This window comes from Siphateles boraxobius, unplaced genomic scaffold (genome assembly GCF_051911475.1).
Source record: "Siphateles boraxobius isolate OS27281-9 unplaced genomic scaffold, OSU_SipBor_1 1, whole genome shotgun sequence".
NCBI classification, from domain to species: Eukaryota; Metazoa; Chordata; class Actinopteri; order Cypriniformes; family Leuciscidae; genus Siphateles; species Siphateles boraxobius.
Genome location: NW_027508699.1, coordinates 3,478,973 through 3,499,570, shown reverse-complemented (window position 1 = coordinate 3,499,570; position 20,598 = coordinate 3,478,973). Strand labels below are relative to the sequence as shown.

Genomic DNA, 20,598 nt, shown 5'->3' with positions numbered 1-20,598 from the left:
AAAAGGTTTTGCACGCAAGACGGATGGTGTCCATGAGGGGTCTGACCCTGAAGAGCTGGTCATGTTCAGCTGTTCCCCTCTTTTTGTCATTTTCCTTGTCTGCCTCTGGGTGACTCATGTGCAAATTCCATGAAATGGTGCAGTATCTGTCCCTAGACATGACTGTGGCGGGAAAGGGCACAGAGAAAAGACTGTCCTGCCGCCAGTAGTCAGCAATGGAGCTCATCTTCACCGTGGCCATGTAGAAAACGAGTCCAATGTAGCGGTACAGCTCGCCAACACTGACATCTGTCCAACTGTATTTGCGACCCTTTGCGAGCGCCCTGGCAGCCTGAGCGTTTGTGTTGTGGCACAGATTTGACACGGCGCTCTCTGAGAAAAACAGTTTGAAAAGACTCATAGGAGAGTGCGAGTCAGCAAGACTCGACTGCGGCCCAGGTTCCCGAGCCGGCAGGAATCTCAGAGACTTTGGAGCCACATCGACATCAGTCTCTTCTCTCCATGTCAGAGTCTTGGCTCCCTTTAAAACAGGAATCTGGTCACTGTCATTCTCACATCTGTGGTGGGAGAAAACAAAAGTGAGCATGTTGACAACAGGATCACCACATCATTATCAATAACTTATACTGATATTTTGCCCAGTCTCATTAAAAGCTATTTACAGATTCATCCATACACATATACTTTGCATGTATTATTTCACAGTACATATGCAATCAAAATTAATCTGTCACTTGTAAAATGACGGGGTAAACGTGGACTTACTCATTAAGATTTTCTACCGCGTTGAAAACTGAACGACGTTTGCGTCCTGTGTGAGGTCCACGTGAAGGAACCACATTCCTAAGAAAAGGTACAAACACAAATATTAGTAAAAAAATCATCATATGAAGAGAAAATCATCATAGTTGGGTAATATGGTTAACTGGTGAATGAGAGACTACATTAAATATATATTTTTGTGTTTTTATTTGCTCAAATAGCAACAGAAATAAAATAAAAATCACAATAGTGTTTTCCAATTTTCCAAAATAGTACAAAGAAAAAAGTAATTATATATATATATATATATAGAGAGAGAGAGAGAGAGAGAGAGAGAGAGAGAGAGAGAGAGAGAGTTTGATAAAGGCAGTCAAGAAGAGAGAAAGATGTTAATTTGATGGTCATACACAGCGGCAGTATTAGAAACACCATAGTTTTTTGTAATTTGATGCAACGGTAATTTATTAACAAAGTAAGTTATAGTTATAAAGTGAAAATAAATTAAAATAATAAATGTATATATATTTTTATTCATCACACAGCCTGTGATGACTAGTTTTAATGGTAATCAGCATCGTAAATCCTGCAAAGTGTTAATGTGATCACCATTAAAACTATCATCACAGTTTGTGAAAAGGGTCATTGATAAATAATGGATAAACGGTCGCGCGATTTGTGGCTGTTGATGGGGCGTCGACACGCTTCTGTTATTCACATTCAAAACATTTACACCTCAGCAGATGTTTTAAAACAGTTAAGCTTTGTTGCTAAATGTCTCTCTCTCTCTCTCTCTCTCTCTCTCTCTCTCTCTCTCTCTCTCTCTCTCTCTCTCTCTCCTGTAATTTGGCGTAACTCACTCTCTCTCTCTTAGATTATAACATGTATACGCTTGTTTTGGAAGACATTTAGATGTACTAAAAGTCCACATTTCACTCAGAATATTACAAACTGGTAGATTTCCGTCTGGCCATATTAATCTGAAACAGCTATATGCGACTCTAATTACTGAAATAAATATAAATGGCTTACTCTTCAGAAAATGTGTCCTGTGTTGGATGAAACTGATCCTCAAAATGCAGGCCTTCATCATCATCAACGTCTTCATCTTCTGACTCTGAGGAACAAGTGAATTCTTCCTCCTCACTGTCTATGATCATCTGAAGAGCTTCCTCGTGTGCGTGGCGTGCCATCGTGAGGAAAAGTCAATAAAGCCAACCAAAGGTTTGCCGCCAGTTTTATCCTGTTGATCGGGGGCGTTTCCCACATTCAGGTCATTACCATGTAAATGACGCGCATGCCGGTGGGTGTGGCCAGACCGGCGCTAAACGAGAACAGGAAAAATAACTTAAACTTTGTAATTTGGCGTAAATCTTTTATTTCTGGATTTTAGATGGTTATTTCCTCTTTCATCTGTCATGTTGGTGAGCACCTTCTTTGTGGGCAGATTTCACTGTTTCGGGAATGTTAATCTTCTGACCGAAACAGTTCTTCAGCTTTAATTAGTATAATACATGCAAAATCAGACAAACTGGTGTATTTTTGTTGGGTACCAGATCAGTATCTGGTAATGAAGTTGCTGATAAACTAGCAGGAAGAAAAAAAGAAAGAAGTAACACTAGACAAGAGATAGGTGGATGTTAAAATACCTTTGGGAAAAAAGAGGGAACGTCGATTCTAAATAAAAAGTTCATAAATAAGTGGCAAACGACTAGATGGGACAGTGACACAGGGATGGTGTTATAGTATTACACAGACAGTAGGGAGGATACATTGCTATAGAAAATAGAAAAGAAGAAGTATTGTTGTCTACACTCTAAGAAATATCTGTTTATTAACAGTTGTATTACTGTATATTTTTACAGAAATTGTCCATAGAACGTGATTTACGGGTTTATTTCTGTTTATTTACGTTTCGAATTGCATTATAGTACTTTGATCTCTGCTCCAGCTGCCGTGGCCAGAGACGGACGTAATAAGGTTAAGAAGTGTCAAAAAATAATTTGCAACGGTCTGCCTTTCAGCGGTCAGTAATTGTTATGGAAAATGTACGTTATCCAAGTGACTGTTTTATTTGCAGTAGTTTTCAAATGTTATATTGTCTGGGTTCATTGTGTGTAACATACCATTTTGAATCTCAGTTGGCTATTGCTAACTTAATTTTCGTGCTGTTATTAACCAGCGCTTGGTTAGGGAGCTGTTTTTTCTCAGAAGATTTAAAACAGACCAGGTTTGTGTGAGTTGTTTTTTGTAATATTAGGTCAGGGCAAATTATCATCCATTATTTGGTCATGTCCCGCTTCTCCATTTTTTGTGGCAATGGGTCTGTTAATTTACGGAACTATTGTCAGTATTTTTATTTGGAGCGGGAGTTTGACTGCTGTTTGAAAAAAAACACAGCGTCTCCTCTCTGTAACGTTAATGTGAACGAGCAAAAGCTTCATCCCCAGCTCCACTTTGCGTGTAAAAGGTAATTTTTTAAATGTCATAGAAGTTAACATTAGTGTTTTCTTGGTATTGTAAGTAGCAAACGTTAACTGTTAAATGTTCGGTTGTGGTTAAGACAGTGTATGTTAACGTGTTGATGTGCCAGGTCAGTGGTGTCTTTTTGGAGGCTGAACGTTAAATGAAGGCTCTCTTTTAAAGTAATCCTGGGCCATTTTGAGTGAGCGAAAATCCTAATCCAACATTCACGTTCGTTTGTAAGGTTAAATTAACTGTTGCTTGCTGCAGGCAGGTCTGCCATATATGTGTGTTGCGGTTTAAATTAGAATATTAACGAGGGGGACTGAATCGGCGGTTAGTTGTACACGTTAATCTCTTTTCTACCGGGTGTCGATCCTGTTGTTATTAAATGCCGTAACGTCATAAATAAATACTTTGTGTGTGTGTGACTTTACAATTGACTCTGTTTGGTGTGACTCTGATGTTATACGGCAGTACAGGTAACGTTAACGTTACTGTTTACGTCAGTGTTTAGCTTTACGCTCTGAACTGTGGAGTGTTCGCGGTGCATCCAGCTCTGGTGCGAATCAGTCAGTTGTTGGGAAAGAAAACAAAACGTCTCTGACGGGCTACTAACAAGCTAACGTTAGCTGTCCACTCAGAATGGGCAAGTGTCTGCAGTTTAAAAAGGTAGAGATGCGGACGAGGCTGAGGGCAGTCGCACTGAGATTAGCACAGGCGGCTCGGCGTGCATGTCCGTCACTGTGTGGCGAGCGCTAATGAACAGCGGAGCTGGAAGACCTGCTGCAGATTACTGGTCAGTGAACAGTTACAACAGCAACAGAGAGACAGTTGTGTATAAGACGAGGTCGGACCTTGTCTGTGTGTCGGCATTGCGCCACTGTTGTAGTGTAACGTTATGTGAATGGAAACATCAAACTAACACACATTAAACTTGCATTACTGAGCCGATCACCGGGACGAGGAAAAACAAACCGGAGCCCAACTCCTTTCCCCCGCTGCTTTCAAGCCAATACTATATAATACAATATTTCAAGCAGCCTTTAGGTGCAAAAACAGAACAGGATGAATAATCAGTGAAGCAATTGACATATTATATTATACCTTATCTAGCCTAGGAGTAACTAATTTTAACAACTCAAACTGCACAATTTATTTTGTATTTTTGTTTCACACCATATCTTTTTACTGCATTATATTCTGTTTGAATTGTCACCTGGATTTTATGTTTCACTATTTAAATAAAGACAATTCTACCATAAATTGGTGCTGAAATGTCTCCAAAATGCAAGAAATTAAGTGTTTCGTCACGCTGCTGTCGTTTTTACCATGTTGTAAAAACGCGGCGCCCCCTTTGCAATGAATTGAAAAAAGATGCTGTCGTCAGAAAAGAATGCTTTGGTGGACACAGGTCCTATTTACGTTTCAGCGTTGCAACCTTTGAAAAAGCTGGCCTCACAAAAAGCCAATCAGCTCGCTGCTGGCATGCAGTGACAGTCTCATGCTTTTATTTTGAAGGATATTCTGTTAATGTGGATGTTTTGATAGAGTTATACGTTTTAGAGTAACGTTATGTTTTAAAAATGTATTTTCTGTATAGTTTGTTGACTTCATAGGAAGCGCGCTCACATCATAATTAGGGATGCACCGATCCGATACTCAGCATCGGTATCGGCTCCGATACTGCCATTTTTGACGGATCGGGTATCGGTCAGATGAGGCCGATCCAAATCCGATATTGTGCGTCTACTATTCTGTGTTATAGTTAACCCACAAAAGGCACAAATATTTTCCCCACAAAAGGCACAAAAACATTATAAAGCACCATAAAGTTTTCGTGCACTATCTTATAAGTGTTCTGAAGCCATTATGTAGTATAATGTGTGATATAAATTAATATTTAAGTCATTAAATTCAAGATCACGTAAACTTTTTCCCTCTGCGGCGGCTGTCAGTCATTCTCCATTCAGCATCAAACAGCGCGTCACGTTCGGGTACGACAGTCAACATGATGAAACTCTCTCCAAGATGATTCAATGTTAATATTATTATACTTGATCTGTAGATAAAGGTCTATGGTTTCGCATAAAACAACTTTATATTGCTGGACTTTATTGCTGTAACTAAATCATGTTACTTTCTACCGTGTGTCTGTTAGATCACAACACTGGAGTCAGAGCACTATCATTGTTCTTCACGCGCAAAGTAACTGATATTTAAAACTGTTAAAAGAAAAGGCTCAATAAACTATTGCATAGAGATAGATACTGTATAATACACTACGCATCAATATGTATTTCCTTTGTGCTTTGAACTTTTCAATGCGGACTCGACGTGCTGCGCGCTGTGACTCCGTGTTGCTTCAAGCGCATCATTCTGCGCTCGGGATGCGCATAAGCGCTTTGTGCCGCACTGTACTGGAGCCTTTTGCGCAATGAAGGATTATTAATAGCCTTTCTTGTTCTGTCCTATCTATCATATGTTGCTGCCTCATTAAACAGCTGTGCTATACATTTAAAACATGTCTCAAATTACATAGCCTAGGCTACTATAAAAAATTATCTTTTTGATTTTTGTTATCTTGTTTTTCATGAATGTATTTTACAACAATATAAAGAGCAATCTGTAACGTTTTACAAGATTTAGTGTTACACTTATTGTCTCTTACTTGTTCCCCACTAAATGTTTTTTTTTTCACTAAATGTTCAGATTTTATACAATTATTGTGCACTCGTGATATTTCTAGACTAGATTTTACTGCTGAACTATCCACTAATCTAGTTTATAATAGCATTTTTGTCATATATTATGATCATATATTTTTTGGATTTGTTGTTTTTCTTTATAATGAAGTTGTCTGTATTAAGTAGATGGTGTTTAACTCACAAAAGAGTGATTATCAGTTCAACACACAGTTATTGAAATTCTACTTGATTTTAAAAAAAAACTGCGCTGGTATCGGATTGGTATCGGTATCGGCCGATACTCAGAATTTTGGGATCGGATCGGATCGGTTTTGAAAAAGCGGTATCGTTGCATCCCTAATCATAATTTAACATTTGGTGTGTTGTGATTTCTTGTGGAGTGAGTTCTAGGCTACTTTGTGTAACTTTACAGAAGCTAGTTAGCTAACGTCAGCTGCAACAATTGTGTTCCCAGCTGTCTAGGGCACAAGTTTGAAACCCCCGGTAGTGTATAATATAGGTTTAGCTCATTAAGTAGGTTATGCAAAACCCTTAACTCTATAAGCTTCAAAGTAAAAGCCTGTAACTCAACAAAATACGGATGAGAATGAGATGAGATGAGTTGAGTTGAACGGATAAGAACCTTAAAAGCCAGTTAAAAAACTAAAAAAGCCTAAAAGCCTAAAAAAACAGTTATAGGTTAGTAGCCTAATTAAAAATCCATGAACATGCAAATGTGTGTGGAATTAATGAAATATTAAGCTATAATCTGAGCGTTCTGCTGACAAAAACAGTGTGGGAACCTCTGGTCTAAATGAAGTCGAGGAAAGGAGCGGGTTACAAAAGAACAAGCACTCAAGAGTTGTGTCTTGCTGGGATTCATAAATTTTGGGGCATCTCGCCCGGGGGGCGGGGTTACGTCCTGCGTCACATCTCTTCATGCGGGTTCTCGTCGACCAGGGTCAGCGCGCACACAGGCAGGCACAGAACTAGCTAGCGAACCTAGGTCTTAAATCGAATAAGTTATGTTTACAACACGTTTTTTGATGGAAAAGTGATGTTTAATTTCCATAGTCTTTGTTTAGTGAACGAAAGCGAAATTAGGAATTGCGGTCTTTCAGTTTGTTTATCGTTACCTAGCTACCATGGGTTTAAGTTGTACAAGATGTGCTGTAGCCTTAATTACAATGGCCAAGTCGCGTTTCATATTAACAGATGAATAGGCTTCGCTCGGTTTATTAAATACATCCAACCTTAAATGTCTCTTACAAACTATGAAGGGACTATGAATCAATCAATACACTGACATGGCAATGCTAGACAGATAGCCTACTTTGTTTGCACAGCCCTACCGTGGTTTTGTCACTTTTCTCTCCACTCCTAGACCTACGTCTGGTGACAGCGGGGAAACTTTTACCTCGATAAAGTTAGGCCTACTTATTGTATTGCAGAAAAGTAAACTCCAGTTAACCAGTTCATGTTTCTTCTTTAGGTGATTCAAGCAGTAACGACTAAATAGACTCAATACTGCTATTACAGATGGAATTATGAAATAGAAACAGGCCTTAATGCAAGATTTTAATCATGTAAATACACAATACATTTTTTTTGTAATGTGGGAAATATATACAGCATTTGTCAAATTTTCCCTTAACCCCCCCACCTCCACCCCCTTACCAACAACACATGGATCAGCATTAGTCAGCAGAGTACAAATACATGGGTGAAGTAATCATACAAAATAAACACACACACAAAAAGAAAGAAACAAAAAAGAAGACTACAGGTGAAGAGTAAAAAAAAGTTTTACAAAAGTCTTACAATAACGTTAACTATTTTCACCAAAAGAGGACAGGTTTGCACCACGTGATTTGAAGTTGGTCAAGATCTATCTAGCTAATCTATCAACTCTATCTAACAGTCGAAATCTTAACTAAACAGGAAAACAATCTAACATGATTAAAAACTTATCCTCCATCGTGCAAAAAGATGTAACGTTACACAGGCCGGTCACGTTAACTTCCCACTCAACAGACGAGTCCAGAGAGACGGTTGGATAAACTATAGAATCTTTGACGGGTGCGCGCTGACCCTGGTCGACGAGAACCCGCATGAGAGATGTGACGCAGGACGTAACCCCGCCCCCCGGGCGAGATGCCCCAAAATTTACGAATCCCGTGTGTTGCTTGTAGACTGAGAGAGAAAAGCCTGTCGATCGCCCCCTGGAGGAGAAAGACAGAATGACGAGGCTGAGCTGTCCTTTACCACACCGAAAGCAGACAGAAGCCAGAGAGAAAGCAGCATGAAAGACAAATAAATGAAGCAATCGAATTGAAAAGGATAAAGGAAAAACCGTGGGAGCCGAGCCATGAAGTTTATTAGTGAATTGATAAAGCAAAAGCTTACAGCACCTGGTATTCCCAGGCGGTCTCCCATCCAAGTACTAACCAGGCCCGACCCTGCTTAGCTTCCGAGATCGGACGAGATCGGGCGTGTTCAGGGTGGTATGGCCGTAAGCGAGAGTCTCAGCCGATAGAGGGATATTTAAAGAAGGCACACGAGTCTTGGCCAGCATTCACACACACTGCAGCTGCAAGACAAACAGCATCCACAAAGCGTTTACATGTCTTTATACAGCTGCTCAAAATATTCATTCATTAGACCTCTATATGCATTAAATTAATAATAAATTAAATATTTTGGGGATTTTCTAGACCAGTGGCTCCCAAACTGTGGTCCGTGAGGGTACTGCAGGTGGTCCGTGGAAAGGCAAAATAAAATATAAAATAATATATTTTACCTTCATTTTACCAGGAATCCCCATAAAAAAAATAAAAAAGTAACAAGAATATGGGCCTATATTGATATAAAATTTAAATTAAATTGTCAGGTTATTGTGTGATTACTAAAATAGGCTAGTGGTGCTCGGCCGTGACGTTCAAGTTCAGTGCCGTTAGAACCACAACATGGATCGGTGGATAGCAACAGGTTCTCTGAAGAGGAAAGCGGCAGAGGCAAATATTTTGCCATTATATAAAATATTTGTCTGATTATAATTTCACCAACAGTAATTCTGAATCGCCTCCACCAAACAGGTAAAAAGGAAATAAGCAAATCCGAATACTGCACGCCAAAGCAGCAGTATGCGCGCAAGCGTGAAACGCTAGTGTTTCTTCTTGGTGCGTATCTTTTACTGGGGTCTCCAACACGTCGCTTGATTGGAGGTAGCTCGTCAAGGGGCCGTTCACATATCGTGTCTTTTGCGCTCTCAAGTTCATTATTTCATGTAGGCGCGCGGCAAGTGCACTCATAATTGAAGTGACGCACTCATTTTTTTAGGCGCAGCGAGATGAAAACACCTCAACTTTTCATAATGCCGCAAACGCACCGCAGTTCATGTGACAAGAACAAACAAATCAGCTTAATCCTTTCCGTAAACATTGAAAGCTCAGTCAATGAAGAATGTAAGAATGCACGTGCGCCCAAACACTACGGGTGTTTTTCTCTTCTCCGTAAATAAATCTTGTAGCAGAACTACAGCAAGCGTTTTTCGGTGGTGGAAATCTATTAGCTACTAAGCACAACTAAGTTGTGGAGAGCGCGCATAGCAACGACAGACGGCACGGGAAAATCGGACCGTATTTTACTATTAGCTAATAATAAAAGATAAGCTAATGTGCATAGATGTAAATGTCAAGTAATTTATCTTTTTTTGACTCATTCTTTTTATAAAAATGATTTATAGGCTGAAATATGTGAGGTTTATCTTTTTATAAAACCTTTTTTTGTGAAAAATTATTTAAAGGCTGAAATATGTGAGGTTTATCTTTGTATAAAACCTTTTTTGTTAAAACTTTATTTGAATTTCATTTTACTATATGTGCCTATAGGAGTGACAGGGGTTGGCGGCAAAGTATCTGGATATTTGCCGCGGGGCGAGGGCTTCGATAAGCTCTCTCTTTTTTGACCATACATGTTTGCATCCCTGAAATGAACCTGATTATGCCCTCGGGCGCTTGAGTAAATAAATTAAATATGTGGCAGCCGTTGTGTGCAGTAAACTTTCTTTTAACAAGCTGTTGTACTGATGTGATGACCAGTTATAGTTTTAATGTTAGTAAGCCTATTTAGAGGTGCGGATTAATTCAGGAAGGACTCTGTGTAGATATATTTTATTATGTGTATTATGAGGTGGTCCGTGAAAATTCTTGATTACAAATAGTGGTCCACACACAAAAAGTTTGAAAACCCCTGTTCTAGACTATTTTAAGACGTAAAGTGAGCAGGATATTAAAATGTTGCGTTTAGATTTATGCTTGTAAGCATGTATTTATGATAAAAAGCAGAAGTCTCCCCAGCTCTACAGCACCCCACAAATTCTCCTATGCAAAAGCTGTGGTGAAAAATGGAACTGCAGCGCTCTAATCAACCTTAGCTTTTTTTTTTTAATTAGGCATACAGAGACATCAAGAATCAACATATGAATCTCAACAATGGTGACGATCAAGAAAGCTTTTTTGTGACTTTATTAGCTTGTTTTGTGACATTCAGAGTTGATCTGATTATTTTTAATTGTCACCATTGTTGAGATTCATTTGCTGATTCTTGATGTCTGTGTGAGTATTCATGACTCTGACAAACCATTTTCTTCCATAACAGAGTAGAAATTTCTGTAGTAGGATTGGCATGAAATATAAACAATTTAATATTAAACAATATAATCAGAGATTATACTCTGGTTTCAGTGAATCAAATAAATACACCATCACTAAAAAGTGACTGATGTGTTTGGTTCCTAAATGCCATTTAAAAAAAAATTGAGTTACTGCAAAAATCAGGATTGTATAGGTCGGTAATTGAAAAGTCAATGTTTAATCTTAAAGGGTCATTCCACCGGTGGAGAAATGAATATGTATTGAAAGTGGGTCATATATTTAGTAGAATAGTATCATCAATTTCTAATTTGGGACCTTCTTGGCCGATAAAAGGCAGAAAATGACTTTTTAGTGCTTGTGGATTGTAGACAACAATCCCCATAGTGCATTGCAATGCTCAGCTCCGCAGACCACTCCCACTACAGTAGCTAGCTTAACTGTAAGATATTTGTGCAATGAACCTGCCACGTTAGCGTGTTAACAAAATGAGAATAAACGTACTTTACAGAAAGACGACCATTTGACCCTGTAGGCTTTGGCTGACGTTGCCAGTTGACGTTAGGTATTCTAAAGTAGGTCTCCAGGACGCCGCTATCCATATGGGGTGCGAAACTCGGGTGAGCAACAACACACACGTTCCGTGTCATCCTCCGATTCCGTAGCACCGCTGGAATTCTCGGCAGAAGACAGACTCTTGTTCTGTGTCCATTGGCACACAGTGGGAGCACAGGCACCACCAATCTGACCCAGCTCGAGCCATTGCGGGGTCCTCGTCCTCGTCTCGTCGGCTGTGGTGACAGTAGCTTCAGCCGCCTCCGGTTCCTCCATAGCCCTCAGCTGCTCGTCGCTATACTGTGGCTAATAAAGGTAGCCACGAACATCCGTTTCTACCATAACTTTGTCAAAATCCAGATCCTCCATAATGCTTCCGCCTGCGTATTCAATACCTTAGTCCCTATTTTCAAAAAGTTTCTCCCGGTGAAATCAAACACACTGGCACTGATCTGCGATAGGTCTGTTAGCGCATTAGGTCCAACCCCCTATGGGAGGGTTTGAAAGGGTGGGAACTAGTGCTTGTAGTCTTCACAGAAATCCCCCCCCTTTTACACTTCCTCCTACAATGACGTAAAATGACGATTTTTGCGTCATTGTAGGAGGAAGTGAAAAAGGTAAATAGAGGATTTCTCTCGTCTCAGGGGAAAATGAAAGAGTGCTGCACGACCATTCAATAGTAAGACTGGATTTCTAACAATGATTCCCCCACAGCTCGTTTGTGATCCTGTTCGAACTCGTTCATCCAAATGAACGAATCTTTTTTCGAGTCATTTCGTTCGTTGAATGAACGAAATGACTCTGAAAAAGACTCGTTCAAAATGACCGGGAGCGGTGTATTTCTGCAAATGGCAATAGGACCACTGGGAGGAGCCAGAGGAGCTTGATTTTTTTCACAGATTATCTGTCTCATATTCTACTTTCAGGACATAATGACAGTTTTAACAAATATTTGTTTACAAAAGCTACCTACTGAAGCTTTAAGCCCTATTGTACCGAATTTTGGTTGTAGTTCCACCAGAGTTCCACTGGGGGGCGGTTGTCCGAGTGCAAAATGAATGGGAGTCCATGGGGCTAGACGGCTAAATTTGTCTCTTTCACAAGTTTAACATGGGTTATAGGTCCACAGTTGAATGAACAAGTACTTATGCCCTTCTGATTTCTTACAGGTTGAGTTGTTGTTGCCCATAACACGCTAGCATTCTGCTAATGGACTTTGATTGGTCAGTGAAGGACTGATTACGTCCAGAGATACAGCTTGATGGCATCGTGGCATCTAACGTATTTTCGGCGTGATCTTTTAAAACAACAAAACGAAAAGTCTTCTAGCACGTGGATTTTCCTGTGTCAGCGGTGTTGTCGATGCCTCGAGAGAAAAGAAAGTGCAGATCGCGAAAGCACCAAAGTGACTGAAGGATTGCCGTAAAGCAGTATCCCTTGTCGTACGATGTGTATGACCACATTGCCATTTTAAAAGACTTTTTAAAGCAAATAAGTGACTCTAAAAAATCTAACACCTCTGTAATTTCTTTGGATCTCCTTTCGAAAACAACATTCAAATTACTAGACAAAAAATTATATCCTGAGAAAAGTGGATTTTGAGGGGTATAGATCCATAGACCTCCATTCATTCTGCACTCGTCCTGTGAGCGCCCTCATATGGAGCCAGGGTGGAACTGCAACCAGTTCAGAACCCGGAAGTAAAGTATACTGCGAGTGAAACTTCTCCCCATATTAGACATTCTCTGTTTCGACTTTAAACTGCCGCTTCACAATGGAATTCACGCTCTGCTTCTGTGAACAGTAAACCCTAATGATTTGATTGGCCATGTCAATCCTTTTGACGTTGACGAGCGCTGGTGTACCCCAGAGCAATAATTTCAACTTTTAACCATTTTTGTCATCCTCTAATAATTGCTCCTTTATATTTTCTCTTATCTGTTTTGTACATTAGAGTTTAATGTTACATACTATGTTGTAAAATTAAATTTTATTGCATCATTTTAGTGTTGTGTTGTGTAGAACCAACCTCACAATGTTGTACCTGTATTGGCAGGCACTCCACACACACACACACAAACACACACACACACATATATATATATATATATATTGGGATGCAGAGGAAAGGGGCAGTGTGGCTTTAGACAGTTCACTGAAATGTGGAGCTCATCAGTACGTTCACTAAACGCATAGTTGTTAAATAATGTCATTGTTCCCTCTCATGACATGGTGTCAGAGGTGTGTGTTGCACCCACAACCAAGTTCGCCTTGTTTTGAGTGGGATAATGTCCAAGTTAAACGCACCAAAAGCTTTCGACTTCGCACAGCCAGCAACCTGGCCTGCATGGATCCAGCACTTCTCCCGGTTTCGCATCGCAACGAGGCTGAACAAGAAAAAGCAGCTTTATGCATTGAGTAAAGATGCCGAAGCGATATTCGGATCGTTCACGTTCCGAGGTTCTATTGCAAATAATTATGAAACTGTTGTTGGAAAATTTAATGAACATTTCCCCGGAGGAACGTTATACTTGAGCGGGCCGGTTTCCGCAGCGCACACAGAGATCTGTAGAGACTGTTTAGGCTTTTGTGAGATGCCTCTATAAATTGGCTGAATACGGCGAGTTCGGTGCAAGCAAAGAGGAACAAATGAGGGACAGAGTAGTCAAGGGATTGCAGATTATGATGTTTTCCAAAGGTTACAAATGGACCATGAACTGACTTTGGACAAAGCGGTCAAGATCGTGCAGCAGTCTGTGCTCATTAAGACCCAAAATGCGACGGAAGAGCAGCTCCTGAAGTGAGCGCAGCAAAGCACGGACAACAGAAAAGGCAAGAAGTGTGTTACGGGACCACCAAATAAGGAAAAGTGTTGTGAGAGCAAACAAGCCATAGACAGCACATGCTGTAATCGCACACACAGACAACAATTCTGCCCTAAAGGCAAAAGACCTTAAAGTAACACCAGATAACTTTTGCTCTCTGGTTCCCCCTACAGTTGGGAAATCATTACCTGATTCATGAAGATAAACGGAGGATAAGATAGCTTCCGTAACATAGTCAGGCAGACAAAAAAACAGCCCAGACTACGGGGTGTCATTGGTTGATGCGTTAAATGTTACCCAGATACAATAGTGCTATTTTCTGATTGGCTAACAACACCAGACGAACAACACCAGAGGAGACGCGCTTGAATTCATGCCTGTTGCACAGTGAGAGCGGCGCGGCCAGAGTTTTGGACGCTGCGACATATTAAATATATTACAAATAGTTTTTCAGCGTGAGAAATACAATGTGTGGCGGGAGAACGTGACAAAAGACCGAAATCAGTGACTGTCACGCTCAATGCGTGACACTTGACAGCCCTGCGATTTTAAGGAAGCGGCGGTGGCGGTGGAAGTGATGTATATGCCGTAAAGCAGTCGAGTTTTGTAGTTCTCTTTGTTCGCCGGTTACTACCCGAAACCCGAAGTTTAAAAGTAAGATTAAAAACGCTACAGACCCCGTCAGGCTATGGCAGACGTGTCATTCAACCTATTGTAAGTCGATGTACCATCACAAGAGACTTGGAAATATATTATGAAGGTTGAAAAGTTACCTGTTGTTACTTTAACTCGCTAGAGTGTGGAACTGAGAAAAAATACTTTAAAGATTTTTAGTTGTCCAGCTAATTATAGGTATAAGACACTGGAAATCTGGCAATTAGATGTTTTAGTAATGAAAATTATGTACATAAAAAAATCTTGAGCTCAAACTTTTGCCAACTATTTTAAAGTTACTGTACTCTGCCTTTTATTGTCTGCAAGAAGCAAAAAGTCACACCAAGGCAAATGACAGTAACTTCCACTAGCTAAATGAAGTAGATTGCAATATATCTAATTTGTTTGTCTAAAGCATCTTTTGTGTAACTTGACCTTGATATCTGCGTTTCAAGGCCATCTAAACTATCATTTCCCTTCGAGAACAATGGGCCATCCTTAAGTGCTATTAGTAAAAATAACCACTCAACTATTTGCTTACCTACACTTTTATTTAGGTATTGTGTGTGTCAGAAGTGCTTAAGTGACAGATCAGGCTACACCATAATTTAAACGCAGCAAACTTTAATGGACAGTAAAACAAAAGCAGAACATCGTAACATCGTAACCGTAACACTGGCCATCTGTCCAGGGTATTTCTCTCTTCTTGCCTGAGACACTGGCTGCAGTTTGGAGAATGGATGTATGGAATTCAGGATTTCTCGAGTCATTTATAGTTTATGAGCTTCTCAGTCCAATTCTCTTATGTGTAGTCAGCCTATATGCCTTATTCAGAGCAGCGCCAGGACACGTATGAAAGCTAGGCTGTGAGGGATAGACGTATCAGCTGTAAAAAAGCTGTAACGCTCCTATCACTCTTTCCCACAGGTCATGTTTGGTCTGCTTTTTGGTCTGCTTAAATGTCTAGGACAGGTATTTTTGCAGTGTTTCATCAGCAGAACAATCCAAGAAAAACATTAAATTCTAAAACAGTACAACCCACTGAAGAGATGAATGTCTATCCCTCACAGCCTCGCTTTCATTCCCATTATAAATCAAAGAATCAGGTCTACTAAAAGCTTCCAGCAATCAGGCTCCATTATATTAACTCCCTATATGATGCAAAGCTACCACATTTAAGATCATCCAAAGGGAAGGTCTCTGGTTACAAAACAGACAAATCAGTGCAGTACTGAAAAAAGTGGTTCAACTTAAGAAATCTTAATAAAGGGGATGAAGTACTTCCTCAATTTTCCAGTTTGTGCAACTCTGTTACTGTTTACCTGAGAAATTAACACATTCCCTGTAATATTAATAGAATAGATAGATTTCTAAATCCACCCTTTTTCTTTTTCACACTCATGTACAATGGGTGACTGACAGCATTCGAACAGGATGCTTAAACTGGCAGGGAATTTTCTCCTTTTTGCCTTCCCATGAGGCCACAGTGCTCAGGTTACAGTAACATGGACAGTAAATATGCCACAGAGAACGTTGGGAAGATGTTCAATGGATTATGCTGGCAAAAGCAACGACAGTTTTTAAGAAAATTTCTTTTCTCAATAGTTTGGAGGTCTAAAATCTCCCATCACGCATTTAATATTTAAAACCACACAGAATCTAAACGTGTTCTTCGAATCCTGAAGATGTTGGACATGCCCTAACATTTGCAGACCTGCCAACCTTGAAAAACTTTTTTGAGTAGCAACTTACTGATTTATTGTCGAAGTTCTGGTTCATAAACATGGCGGCAGCCACGCGGAAAAATGTGCCATTACCACTGTCTTTGATGTCATTTTGGCTGGTTGGGCAGCAGTATAGTGTATCATTTTGTTCAAATGCTTACCAATCACTTCACCTGGTCATAGGACATAGTCATTTCCCCACTCACCCCCATATTTAGTTATTCAACACATAAATCCACTATGAAGGAAGCAAGAACATTTTTAATGAATGACATGTATTTACATCAATCACTCACATTCACTTCAACTTGGACATTTGACAAAAGGGAAGTGAAAATTTAAAAAGGTTTATGACCCTTATCATAGACCTTCAACATCATATAAATAACTCAAAATCACAAAAGAAAATATGTCCTTTTGAAAATTGACAACTGGCAAACTATTGAAAGAAAGATAAAATTACTGAAACTGTGCCATGTCCTTTCTAAATAAACATTTTACTGTTGAGATTTATTACTTGTGGCAGTGGCAGCTGCTCTAGACTGTTTTGCCTCATAGGTAGCGGACTTAGCCTTCCTGAGAAGCCTGTCGCTGAAGCCCTCCATGTGGCAGACAGTCCCCTTAGCAGCCATGCTCACCTTTTTCATAACCAAAGCACTGATCATATCAGTGCTCAGGCTGGCTCTGTATTGGGTCTTGTTCTTGGTAACAAGACTGAAAACCCTCTCACAGTCACCATTGCTATGAAATATTACTAGTATTCCAAGCATGACTGTTGAGAGGTTGGCGAAGACCTCCTGGCCTCCCCTCTTCAAAAGGCTGATGTCTCTCCAGGCCTCATCAATACGTTTCCTGAGGATGCTGGAATCAAAGCTGGTGGTTTGATACATCCTGAACTCATCCTGTACCTGATCCACTGTTACACTGTCCGGCAAAATAGAAGGAAAGCCCCTGATGAAGAAGTCAACAGAACAGAATTTCACTGATAGCCTTTTCTCTATGTTGGCCACAACAGCATGCATAAGCAGCTCATTTCCAAATGGAAATTTGGAAAGCATGTAGTCAGCTGCAGATGAAAAGAACTTCCTCACATCCCTATAGAATGGCTTCAGCTCTAAGTTACCCTGGCTTTGGATAAAAACTTGGGTCTCATGCCCAATTGAGAGTTCCTCATCTGGCAGCTGCTTTTCACTTGTGATGGTTGGCCTGATACCTCTACCAATTTCATTCAACATAGTGATCACATGCTCAGGCTTACAGAATGAAAGCAATATTTTTTGCAGTTGCAGCTCCAAAGTTGGAAGCAGGATATGAATGCATGGCTCCTCTTTTTGAAGTATTTGGTTGCTGATGTCAAAAACTGGTATGACACTCTGCAGAAAGAGTGAATACACTTTTGACATAGGGTTTGTGAGGAACTGAAGTACCTTCTCTGGTTTTGTCAGATCCCTTTTCTCTTCTTTCTCGGTTCTTTCTGCCTTTGTTTTTTCTTTTTCTTTTGCAGCTCTTTTTCCAATTTCGTTTTGCCTGAAGAGGAAATTTGTTAGGTCAAACTCTGCAGCAAGGTGTGCAGGAGCTTTAGGTTTCTGGGTAGGACCAGGTGGAGGTGCAGACAGCTTTGGTAGGATGAAGGAGAGCTTGGGCTGCACTTTAGCTGGCATGCTGCTGGAGGATGTGGCTTTTGGCTTCTGTGTAGGACCAGGTGGAAGCTTTGCCAGATTGGAGGAACCTGAGAACTTTGTCCTCTTTTTCTTCCCTGCATCCACCTCATTACCAAAGAAAACAGTAAGAGCATCCCACTGTTGCAGTAAACGGTTCACACACTGCCCCAGAGACAGCCATCTTGAGGAGGCCAGCTTGAGTATCTTCCTCACCTCTGTGTCACACATGATTTGAATATCACGTAGGTTCGACTTTCTCTTGCTGGTTTTGTCTAGATAGTAATAGATGGTAATGAGGAAGTCTTCGATGTTCACACTAAGCTGCCTGGATGCCGTCTCTGCAGCTAGGTGTATCTGGTGGCAGGGACAACCAACTAGGTAGATATGCGGATGTTGTGCCTTCAAAAAAGCCGCTACACCTTTCCCCAAACCTTGCATAACTGCAGCATTGTCAGCTGCAAGGCTGACACAATTTGACCATGGTATGCCTCTCTTTGTCAGTTCACCATCAAGCAATTCAAATATTGCTCTTCCAGTAGATTCTCTTGATTCACAAATCTTAAGCAACATCACAACTACCCTACCTAAACTGGCGTTAAAAATCTTCACTACAATGGGGTACATTTTTATGTCCTCCATATCTGTGCTCCCATCTGTAGCAAGGCTGTATGAAGAGTGCTTCATTGCTTCTGTAATGCACTCATCATCATGCCAGGCCAGTGTTTTTACTATGGCAGCAGTCTTAGTTCTGCCACAGCCATACTGTTTGGCTATCTCACTATCAGGAAACATCTTCATAAACAGTGGCCCGGCATGGTCTGCAGCAGCTAATGGCAAGTTGTGTTCTACAATGAATGTAGTGTATAGGGTTTCTGCGCGGATTGGTCTCAAATCCTGTGGCTGTACGAAGAATGAGTTAATTCTAGGCACTGAGTCTGTAGCAGCCACATTTTTTAAATGTTTTTTCCCCTCCACATGCCGTCGATAGTCTGCCAAAAACATACGTACACACACACTCTAAAGCCTCTCTTCGTAATTTTAGGGTAGACTCTAAAAGTGATTAGGCAAAACTATGGAATCACCGGATTCTAAAAATATCACTTGCTCTGCACTACTACGCTATACTTTTTTCAATACACCTGCTTAAAAATATTTTTTTCATGATCAATATTTAATTGTATGTGTGCTTATATAAACTGATATCCATAAATGAATTGTATTCAATTGTTTAATTAAACGGGAACCAACCATATATATGATAACTACATTATTACCTGTAGCTCCTTGGTGGCCAATGTCAAAATCATAATTACACAAAGTGCAAAAGGCATGATTGGCCAGTTTAGAGTGGCGGAGGCATGGCTACTGCTCTTGATATTTTGTCAGGAACTTCTGAGGGGCACAGACCCGCTTCTTTTTAGGTTTGTTGCCTTCTCTCTCCCTGTCAGTGTCCTCGTCTGAAGCCATTTTGATTAACTGAAAAGTGCGCACACACACACACACACACACACACACACACACACACACACACACACACACACACACACACACACACACACACACACACACACACACACACACACACACACACAGAACACAGAACACAATCCTCTTATCATCATGTAGGCCACCTGTCTGCCATAATCTGTTCCTATATACAAGTAATACTATAAGATTTTTAGTGATGGTTAGCCCAGGTCACTTATGATCTCTATAATAACCTTACCCTCCTACAGTAGCCTACAGTCTTATGATACTTCTATAGTCTGTCCCAAAATACTTCAATACTTCGATATTATGTCCCAAAATAAAAGGCCTATAGCCTATTTCTATAAGATTACTACATAGAATTATATATTGGCATATATTTTTTGGAGAATGCAAGAGACACACACAAACACATGTCTTTGCATGTATACGCATTCCGCATGCATGCCTATCTTCATAATTCTAGAAAGTTTTTAAAAAGTGTTCTTTTTTTAGAAAAAAGCTTCTAAAGTTTGAGTTTTTCTGACCCAAATCAGAAAATTTCACTTGCACTGCAATTTACAGTTAAAGTCCAAAGTTTCAATACTGCTCAAAACCATTTTTTATTCATGATTAATATTGCATTGTATAATGTGTGCTTGTCAACTAGTCTAAAATTAAGAAACCCCTAAAAAAACAGAACATGTACATTTAAGCTAAATTGTAATTTATTATTCCAATATCCAAATATGATACTAAATCTCAAAGAAAAAAGGGCTTTTATTTGTGTGACGTGCTGTCTTTGCATTTGAACATTGCACATTTTAAACAGGACACGCAATACTGAATAAACGTTAGCCAATACAAACATATTTATAGAAAATAGTTGACAATCAATAGACAGGAGTCCAATAATAGCAAAACGAATCACTTATTTTAAAAAGAATATCAAGTATAAGTTAGACGAATCCGACATATAGGAAGGGCTGTTAACAGTAAACGTCCGTCATTTAACGAATTTTAAAAACACGAGTGGATAATATAAATTTAAACTTAGCCCGTCAATTTTCATTTTAGTTATCTTCTCTCTGCGCGCGCGTCAGTGTTTGTGAGAGAGAGCTCGCGCGCACTGATACAAGGGTACTTTATTA

General features: G+C 40.0%; 1 non-coding gene across 1 annotated transcript; it reads right to left on the bottom strand.

The window, feature by feature from the left end:
• Positions 1-8,308: 8,308 nt before the first annotated feature.
• On the bottom strand, positions 8,309-8,427 carry LOC143741720 (5S ribosomal RNA). Its single transcript, XR_013205206.1, has one exon. It is a non-coding gene; the product is annotated as a 5S ribosomal RNA (ribosomal RNA).
• Positions 8,428-20,598: the final 12,171 nt, after the last annotated feature.